This window comes from Dipodomys ordii, unplaced genomic scaffold (assembly GCF_000151885.1).
Source record: "Dipodomys ordii isolate 6190 unplaced genomic scaffold, Dord_2.0 Scaffold1, whole genome shotgun sequence".
NCBI lineage: Eukaryota > Metazoa > Chordata > Mammalia > Rodentia > Heteromyidae > Dipodomys > Dipodomys ordii.
Window position 1 is genome coordinate 26,679,558 of NW_012267217.1, and position 10,937 is coordinate 26,690,494.

A 10,937-nucleotide genomic window follows, 5' to 3' on the forward strand; every position below is an offset into this window, starting at 1 on the left:
CAGGCCCAGAGTTCAGGGCCCACGACCAGACTCCCCCCCAAAGAAAAAGAGTTTCACATACTTTTCTGCCCAGGCTGGCTTCAAATCATGATCTTTAGATCTCAGCCTCCTGTGTAGCTAGGATTACAGGATTACAGGCATGAGTCACCAGCACCCAATTAGTCTTGATTTTTTTTTTTTAAGTATTAGGGCATACTATCTTATCAAAATTTGACTGAGTAGGAAAAGCTAGTGTTTTAAACTATGTGCAGACTAGAGCAACTCCCTTGTCAATATAATAATATTCAGGTAACCAACCTCTCTCAGGCTGAACTTTAGGGACCCACATAAATAAAAATGGCTGCCATCTTGAATGGCATAAATTCAGGCTGTGTAAATTTTCAACTGGAAAAGACTCTAGGGAGCTATCGCGGTTCTGCTATCCTTTAGTAACCGAATAATAGAGCTATAATTCAGCCTGAAGTATGTGGGGAAAAATCTATGGCAGGACTATCAGCCTCCAAAAGTGCAGAGTCAACCCTCTACTAACACAAAGTCACATTGGTGGCAGCCAATCCTCTGAAGTGGCAAGTTCGTTTTTTTCAGGATACACTGTGCTGAAATTAAGGAGAAAAAATGTTTGCAAGAAAAGGATGTAAGTGTCAAACAGATAGCAGATTTATTTTCAGGATTATATAAAGCACAAAAATGAAAAGACTTTCACCAGGCAGGGTTGTCATGGTTACCTGATCTCTTATCAAAAAGGGGAATCAAGCAGGGAAGGGAAACCTAGAAAAGGCAGTGACCATAGGCCTGCACTTCCACAAGAGCTTTTTATGAGGATATGAAATGAGGGCCAGCATTATGCTACTCTAGATAATTTTTAAGGAGCTTATTTTGCTGTGCAGAATAAGGACTCTATGCTGCTGTGCTTTCTAAACCATGATGGCCGAAACATCATTGTTTGAAAGGATTTGTAAATGAACAAAACAAATGTCTTTAAAATTTCTTCGTGCAGTTAAAAAAAGAACTTTTCTGCAACTGCAAGCGTAGTATACAGGTTGAATTGTTTTCTTAAAAAGGTACGTTTTTCTCTTTGAAAAACATTTTAAAGGATTTTATTTTGAAAGCTACTGGTTTACACGAAAACTGGAGTTTTTTTTCCTTCGGCAGTAGAAAGACTGTCTCCTTAATTTCCACTTCCCAATTAGAACAGAGGAACAGTGTGCACTTTACTCCTTTCTTATCAAGCCCAGTTGCTTCTACAAATGATGCGGTGTTCCCAGCCATCACTTTCATAAACCATTGTCCTGGAAAAACACTGAACCTACAGACTTCTAGGTACAAGCTCTCACTTTTCCAAATCATAATCAAGTCCCCAACCTACCTAACATGGCTTGTAAAGTGCCCTTCCTTCCAGTGACAGATAATCAGAATGTGTGTACAGGGTAACCGGTATGAATAGCCTCAGATAAGGGGAAGACCTGTAACGCTGATTTTGTTTCTTTTACAGCCCAGCCGTGGGAAAGCTGGGGAATCAGTAAAGTCAGTTATTTCTTGAACAGTGTAATCTCTGAATTACTCCCACGTCTCTCCCATTCTCTCTGGGGAAAATACATTAAGCCTAAGTAAATAGATTGTACAAGGGCTGGGTAGGGGAAGGAGGGCTGGATATGACTTAGATTCACAGCGACATCTTTTGCAAGTAATGTGTTGAAAATTAACATTCCTTGTGACTTTACTGTGGACTCAACATGGAACTAGTTGCTTTAAGTGTCATAGCATTACCATTAAAGAGTGACCTCATTAAATATGTGGGAGTTGAGATTCACAAATGGAAACTTATACTAAGTTATAGAGACCTTTACATTTATGTACTGATTTCAAAGACAAGGTCTCCTTGTGTTGTTGAAGACCATCCTCAAACATGCAATCCTTCCTGTCTGAGCCTCCTGAGATCAAAGACATATGCCAAACCCAGAATAAGCTCTTCTAAATTTACTTATCATATCATCCAACAGTAGAGAAGATGAGAGTGTTCTCACCTCAAGTAGTTCCACTCCTGATGAAATGCTTTAGAATAGTGCTTTTGCTCGTCTGCGCAAAAGCATGAGATCCTATCTGAAAAACAAACTAAAAACAAAAGAATTGGAGGTGTAGCTCAAGTAATAATGAGCCTGCCTAACTAGCAAGTATAATCCCCACTACCACAAAAAAGAAAGAAAATATTAAAATGCATATTAAAGTTGTAATCTTTACATTGTTTGCTTTCTATTACAAACCGTATATTTTTGTGCACGATTAGGTGGATAGTTAGGTTATATTACCTGCAAATTTCCTTTCATGAATATTTCTGTGTCCTATATTAGATCTGATAGTTCTCAAATCAAAACTGAGACTTCATTGTTCCTGAAGCACAAGTATGTGGCTTTAAAATAAAATAAAATAAAAGCCCTATTTCTCAACAGCAATTGGGGAGGGAAAAGGAAAGTCCAAACACATTTGTAAAGAGATATCTTCAAAAAAAAAAAAAAGAAATATCTTCACCTTTTAACTGGCAAGTCAGTTTCTTTGCTACATTATTAGTCACTTCTCAAACAGTTATTAAGGGCCAAGTGCCAAGCTGAGGGCCATGGCTTATACCACTAAGCTGGTGTACCGCTAAAGGAAGCAACAGTTCAATGCTGCTCTGTGATAGATCTAAAAATAAGACAGAGTTCAGGTTCCATTTAGCCAGTAAGAAAATGGAACAAGAGATGGTTTCATGTTTTTTAGTTTCTGACTCCCACGTGGTTGAATCCATGAGGGAATTTCCAGGGTATTATACTTAAAATCTCTAGAATCATAGCACCTACTCTGTAATACACATTTAAGTGGGAATAATTTGAAGAACCTGGGGCTACCTTAACATATTAGTGTGATCAGTGAACTCATCTAATTATGTTTATCTTGAATATGTAATACAAAGAAATTGCTCTCCCCTCCAACTGTTTTGGGAAGAAGAGTTAAATATGTGAGAAACAATAAATTCTCTACTGTCTTCTGTTACACTTTAGATCTAATACTTTTCAACAAAAGCTCTTATTCAATATGCATATAATCTACGAAGAATCCCCAGGATATCTGTTGGACTAAATTGACTTCTCAAAGTTTATTTCTTTTGATAAGAAATCATGTTTTAGTGGAGGGAGGAAATTTTATGGTAGGAAGCTAAAATTTCAAATTTTATTCAGGCTTTATTTTTCTTAGAAACAATATTGTTTTTCTTTATCGAATACAAAAAGATTAAATTCCATTTTTCAATTCCTGTAAAGGCCTCAAGATCCAAATCCAACATTAAATGTGTATGTTTGACTCCATACCCTCCCAATATTAACAATATGGCTCATACATAAATAGGAGACAATACATAGCCACCCACCTCAGCACGAATAATACATAGGACTCAGAGCAATATGGACTCCAGAATGGACTTGGTTAGCACATCTCAAAATGACAGAGTATTAAAATATGGGCCAGAAATGGGATTTGATTTCAATACATCTCTATTTTATACAATTTTGACTTCTCAACCATTGCTTTGGGTTCTGTCCTTACAGAATAAAATCCAAGAGCTTAAGATGGAAATATAGATGCTGTGTAATTATAGGCATCTTGTGATTTATACTTATTCTTATATTTAGGAGCCTTTTAAAAATCAACTCATTTTCTATCAAAAAAGCTATATAGAAGGGCAAATTATGGATTAAATAAAGATTCTGATCTGGTACATTTTTGAGGAATTTGACTAGAATGGCCACATGCTGGGCAGATTTTAGATTGGTGGTAGCAGTAACAGGGTATCCCTTGGTGTAGGCTAAGTTGCCTGAATGACCCCTTTGAGAGCCTCCCTTCTTCCCTATAGACTATTGTTCTCTGAAACCAATTGTCCTAAAGGTCAAAGTATACTTAACATAAAAACCTGTTGAGTGGACTCGAAACTATTTCCATTAAAAGTCCTTTAATAGCCAGGTGCAGTGGCTCAAATTTGTAATCCTAATTTCTAAGGTTGGCAGAAACCAGGGGATTGGTGGTTTGAAATCAGATGAGTCATAAGAAAGGTTTGTGAGACTCCATCTTAACCAATGCCTGGATGTGATGGTGAGTGCCTGTTATTTTCATCAATGAGGGGAAGCACAAATAGGAAGCCTCAGGTCAGCCCAACTAAAACCCTACCAGGAAAATGACCAAGTCAAGAAGGGACTAGAGGTATAGCTCAAATGGTACAGCACCTGCCTAGCATAAATGCAAGGCCTGGAGTTCAATCTCCACTACCAATTTCAGTCCATTATTTCAATTCTCTTGAAGTTTTGCCTGAATATCTATTAGTAATTCTTTTGTAATTTTCTTGACAGATTATTCATATTTGTTATCTCTGGATCCAAATAAGCTGAAGCATGAAGAGGTCCAAATGAGCTACCAAAAATGACAAAACAAGTGACTCACTGAAGAACACTACTATTCAGGACAAGATCCACAACCTGTAGAAGTTCATAAATTCACCTCATCCGAAGCAGATCTAGCTCTGTCTTTGTTTACTTGTAAAAAAATGTCCCTTTTCTATTTTCTGGGTGGAGACTGGAAAGCTGTATAGATTAAAGGATATGAAGGATGATCACAAAGAAATAAAACTAATTGTCATGTGTATTCATATGCATTCAGTTTCTGTGAAAATCCATGGTTATACTTAGATAAAACTTTGAAACAACATTAACTTGATAAATTACATTTAAAATATTGATGAGGGGCTGGGATGTAGCTCAGTGGGAAAGTGCTTGACTAGCAAGGGCAACATCCTGGGTTCAACCCCCAGTACCAAAAAAGAAAAGAGAAAAATAAAAATACAGTTAAAAGAAATTTTTATAACCTGCTCCCTAATAGATTTAAAATGATCTATAAATATGTGTATATAAACATGTACTTCTAAATATTCTGCATAAATACATAGTTTGCTCTTATAAATACTCATTGTGGAAGAAGACTAGCATACCTGAGGAAATACTAAATTTATTCACAGATTAACTCTGGATCTTCTGGAAATCAAAGCAGGAAGAGAAAGTTTATGTTAACCATAAGGAAAATTAATAATTTGTATAATTACTGATGCATATAATCACTAAAAGGCATAATTCCTTACTACTATACACAAATTGCTATGAATTATTTATTTGTCCTTGGTATAATTTAAAAAATGATAAAAAAAATCCTTGACCTGAAGGATATTTCAGTCTAGTGAATGGAGAGATAGTTAAACAAATAATTAAATCCCAATATATTGACTGCAAAGTACTATGAATAGTACCCCTGTAAATGTTTCTAGAAATCCAGATTAGTTTTGCTTTTATCCTTCTACGTGTATGTGTGTGTGTGTGTTGTGTGTGTATTTCCAGAATCTAGAACAATATCCAGTATACATGTTCAACTTTTTTTTTTTTACCATGGGCTTAGTATTGTTATTGTGACCAATATCCCTGCCCTGAGCACAGGTTCCTGTGTTCCTGTGTATTCTCCAAGCATCTGGTTCTCTTCTGGAGTTTTTTCTCCTTTCGTCTTTGCCCCTACCCCAGCCCCACTCTTCACTTGTCTTTGAGCTGTTAGGTAATTACCTGCTTCATTTTGGTTTAAATGTTAAAGACCTGAAGTCAAAGGAAATCTGGGATTTGAGATTTGGGAGCAAACCTGAGATTCTCAGTAGGATTCCTTTGTTGAAGAAAAGAAGCCTCTGCAACATTGGTTCTGGATCCTTAAGATGTAAGAAGTATGGATCTAAGGAATAGAAGAAGCCACAATGAAACCAGACCTAAACCAGACTCATAACCAGTAGTAAGCCAATACTACTACTGCTACTACTACTGATAATAAAATAATAAGAATGAATACTAATAATATCTACTTGATACATCAGAAATTATTTAAGTTCAATAGTAAACCAGGTTTCCCTCAGTTGTAAGATTTCAGGTCAAGAAGAAAGCTTCTGTGCATTCTGAGCAAAACTCTTATTGAATAGTTCCTACAATTCCTTTAACACATGAACAAAATACACTACTAATTAGAGATAAAAGGCTTTAAAATGTAATGTAGGAAAAGTGGCACATTGATATTGATTTGCTTCAATCTACAAAATACCTCCAGAATCAGGTCATTTCCCATCACCTCCATTGCTAATTTTGCAGGAGAAAAAATGATGGTGGCCAGGATTAGGCCCTAGTTAGCAATCCAGGGAATTAGCAATGGAGGTGGTAGGAAATGACCTGATTCTGGAGCTATTTGGAAAGTGGGAAGGCCAGACACTAGTGGCTTACATCTACAGACTACATCCGCAATCCTAGCTGCTTTGGAGACTGAGATCTGAGGATCACAATTCAAAGTCAGCCTGAGTAGAAGGTGGAGCTGTGGTTCAAGTAGTAGAGTACTAACCTTGAGCTTTTACAAAAGCTCAGAGACAGCACCCAGACCTTGAGTTCAAGGCCCAGAACCAACACCAAAAATTAAAAATGTTAACATTAGGGTCTTCTCAAAGACCCTTCCTGGAAAAAAGCAACTTTTAGAAATTAGATTGGTCTCTGACATGATCCCCCCTTTTAGAGGTTATGAACATGAAGAATAACCAGCAAAAAAGGAGAAACATCATCCAAAGAAGTAGTAGAAAAATCAGGCAAATATGATTTCCTAGAGCCCAAGAGAAGAGAATTTTTATAAGAAAGGATTGATCACAACTAATGCTACCTCATTGGCCAGTACAGTTTTCCATACAGAGCACTGTTTGTTGATCATTGAATTTAGACATCTGAAACTTTCAACAAAATAACTTACTGGAGTTAATACAGTAGAAATGAGAAATGGCAGGAAACTAATAAAGAAACTTCCTTCAAGATGTCTTGCTGATAAAGGAAAATGGGAGACAGGCAATGAATAGAAAGAGTTGAAGGTTTTATGTTTGATTTCTTGCATGTTTTAAAAATGATAGAAATGTTAATTTTAACAATGCTTGATAGGAAATGAGCTCATCACCTTCATCATGGAACTGTAACCCCTCTGTACAATAAAAAAGAATAAAAATAAGAAAACAGGCAAAAAAAGAAATGTTGATTTATGTAATGCTAGGAAATATCTAGCAGAAAGGGGAGAGGCAGAAAGCTGATAAAAACAGGCAAGAAAGAGAATTATCCAATCAATGGCTTTGATTAGACAGAAGTGATGGACTGGAATAGAAGGGAAGGGAGTGGCCTTAGCTAAAGGAATAGAAAATAGTCCACCCTTTCCACTGGCTCCTTCCTCTCAGCCTCTTCCAGTATCTTTTGGCATCACTACTGCAAAACCAAGTGAAATAGACTGCATGTTTTGTCCCCCAAAATTCATTGCAGAAATCTAATCCTTAATATGGTGGCATTTGGAAGTGGGGCCATAGGGAGATGATTATAGAGTGGAGCCCTCCTGCATGGGGTTAGTGCCTTACAAGAGATCCCACACTCATCGGCCATGTGAGGACACAGTCAGAAGTAGCCATAGTTGAACCAGACGGTGGGCTCTCACCAGACCTCAAGTCTGCAGGAACCTTAGACTTTCTAGACTCCAAACTGTGAGCAATAAATGTCTTGTTTATAATCCATGTAGCCAGTGGTATCTGTAATAGCAGCCTGAACAGATTAAGAAAGTAAGAAATTTTCTATTGCACCTGGCTAAACTCCCTATATCTTTTTCCTTCTCTTAATAGACTAGTGCCTTTCAAACATTTTTTTTACATTTGCTCTGCTCCTTTGGTCTTGTTCACTTGCCAGCTTGAAATAATTTGGCTCTTGCTTACCACTAGCTCTGTAATTGCCAATTTCACTTCAAGATGCTATTTTCTTTTTACTTATCAAATCCTGCTGACTATTGACTGCTTCCTTTTCTAAAAACCTCTTCTCTTTCCTATATTATATACCTCTATTCTAGGCTAACCTCTCAACCTTCTGCCTAGATAGGCTATCTCCATCATCTTCTCTTTTGATGAAGGAACATTGCTTATCCAAACCACAAGCTGACTCCTAGGTTTCCACAATGAAAGAGCTGGATGGTTTTAGGTGCTGGTATAGTGGGATATGATCCTTGCCTCCATCCCCAGCTACCTTTGTTCCTCAGCTATCAACGCTTCAACTGTCACTTGCACATGGGGCTGTTTTAGGCAGTAAGCACCAAAAACTCAGTTATCTTTACAAAGGTTGAAAAAAGGAAAGGCAAGAAGGAGGAAGAAAAGAAGAAAAGCGTGAGGGATGCAAGAAGAAAACAAGGAAGCATGCAAAATGGGATACATCCTTAATCAACTGCCTACAAAGCGTGTCAAGTATTATTTTAATATATTACACATAAAATACTTTCATGTGTATGGATAGTAACCTCCAAAATTACAGATGTCTGGAGCCTACCAGAGTTACTTACTAAAACTCCAAGCTGAAATTTCTTCTAGAGCTCCATATCTTTCTTTCCAATTTCCTGCTACACATAGTCACCCCAAATACAACACATTGCAAAATAAAGTCATCTTTCCAAATGTGCTTCTACACTTTATGCAGTAGAAATGGCATGGGAACTAGCCAACTTGATAGGTGCAAATTTCTATCTCCAAGTTAGTCACTTTGTGGAAAACAAGAATTTAAAATAGGACTTTGCCTTTCCTAAGATCTGCCCTGTAGCAAGCAAGGAAAATTGTGTTCCCAGCCTGAGAGGAGAGCCTGTAACGGGAGGGTGCTGGGTGCAATACAGGACAGGGGAAGGAGAGGCCCAGCATCTTTTTTTTGGTAATGGGAAAGAGCATTAACATGACTTGGCATGGACTTCCAGGACCATCAGCAAATTTCTGGGCATGACAGAGGAGGCAAAAGAGTTCATCTGGCCGGGGACCATGGAGAATCTTCTTTACCAGAGTTGTAGTTTTATCCTGCAACTAAAAATGCGTCATAGAGGAAATTTAAGCAGGAACTAATACTATCAGATTTGCACTGGGGAAAACTAACTGGTAGTCACAAGGGGATGAAATCAAAGCCAGATTGGAGGTAGGAAGAAGCCTGACAGACCATTGCAAGATCAGGTGCGTAGATGAGCAACCTGAATTAAGACAGAAGCAGTGAGAAGGAAAGGAAGTGAAAGTATAGCCCTAATGTCAGGCCATAAAGGATGTGGGACAAGGGGGAAACTTGCAGGGCAAGGCTGTTGGTTCCCTCACTGAGGAGCTCATCCAGTTATTGAGGGGACAAAATGAAATAATGTATTCCTGGCACATAGTAGAGACTCAATAAATATTCTATTCCTTGCTTTTCTCCATTATTACTGGCACCATTGTTTCCACAGTAACCTAAGCCAGAAATAGGGGCGTAATTCTAGTCCCCTCAGAGATGAGGCCACAGAGATGATGCCACTGAGGGGGGGGAAACCGAGGGACAGAAATATTCCTCATAGTGTGGATGGTTTGTCTCTCTGGCCTCATTTTCCTCTTTGGAATAGGCAAACAAGGGCTCTGATTCAAGGTGGTTTGTGGCCTGTGCCCCTCAAAATTTACCTGCTGAAGATAAGCAGCCCGGTGAGTGATGACCCATTCATGAAATGCTGCCTCCCTTCCAGCTCCCTGGCTCCGCCTCCCTCTGTCCTTAGCTGCAGTCAGAACCTTCTAAATTACCTGATGCTTTGGAAATAAGAGGTGGGTGACACAAATGTTCTGTGGCTGCATTGTGCCATAGCCCTCACAACGGCTGCTCTTTTGGGGGGGGGAAGGGTCAAATGGCATGAACCTAAGTATACACTAAAAAATATAAATGTGACAGCATTTATACCTCATTAAACCTGACTCTAAATGAACAGACAATCAATAAACCCACACATAAATGGGTAGCAGGTTCAGGAATGTAGACTACAGAGATGGTGATCAAGATATTAGCTGTCAAACTGCATATTTTATTCCTTCTTGGAACATTTGTATTTTCATAAATGATTCTTAAAAGCCCAGGGAAAGAACTTTAAGGCTCAAAAAATTACTCTGTAATCGGATGAGGTTTTCTTTTTGCCCCTAAAAGTTGATTGTTTTGTTACAGTCCAGAGGGGAATTCTCGATAAAAAGTAAGGGCCAATAGGAGACCTGGGAGGAAGGGAGGAAGGACTCTTGTCTCTAACTTTATCAATGATAGTGTACTTTTTCAAACATTTTTTATTGAAATATATTAGTTGTACAAAATAATGGTTTCAATGTAACATTTTCATACATGCATATGACACACTCTGGTCAAATACATCTCTGAGTATATTCTCTTATCCTCTATTCCCCCACCCTTTTTCTCTTCCTTAATACTTTCCCTACTTCATTGATGTCTTTTTTTCTTTTTCCCATATATGAAAGTAAACCTATGATATTTGTCTCTCTAAATCTGGCCTATTTTGCTTAACATGCCTAGCAGTAAGACTGTACTTTAAATCTTTAAGTAAAGGCACCTTCTTCTGCCATTTACTTACCAGCCATTTCTATCACAGGTGTTTCCTGGATTGCTACCCTGAACCATGATGCTCAGAAAACTATAGGAAAAACAATCATGTTTACCAGAGGTAGAATTCTATCTGAGATAGAATCATGATGCATGGGAGTTGACACTGGAGAGTGAGAATGGAGTCTGACCGCTGGAATGGAGCTAACATCAAGTCTTTACCTCACCAAACCACCTATCAGCTCTGAGCTGACCATATTTCTCTGTTCTGTCAGGCAGGTGCCATAGAACTAGAACTGACTTTAACCTCATATTTACCCTCAGGCCAGCCGGTAGCCGAATCATCTAGATCTACATCATTGGAAAAGCCCTGTGCTATGTTTCTCTAAAATACACTCTCCAGTCTCATAAAACCAAAACATCTCAATTTTCTTTTCTTCCTTCTTTCCTTCCTTCCTTCCTTCCTTCCTT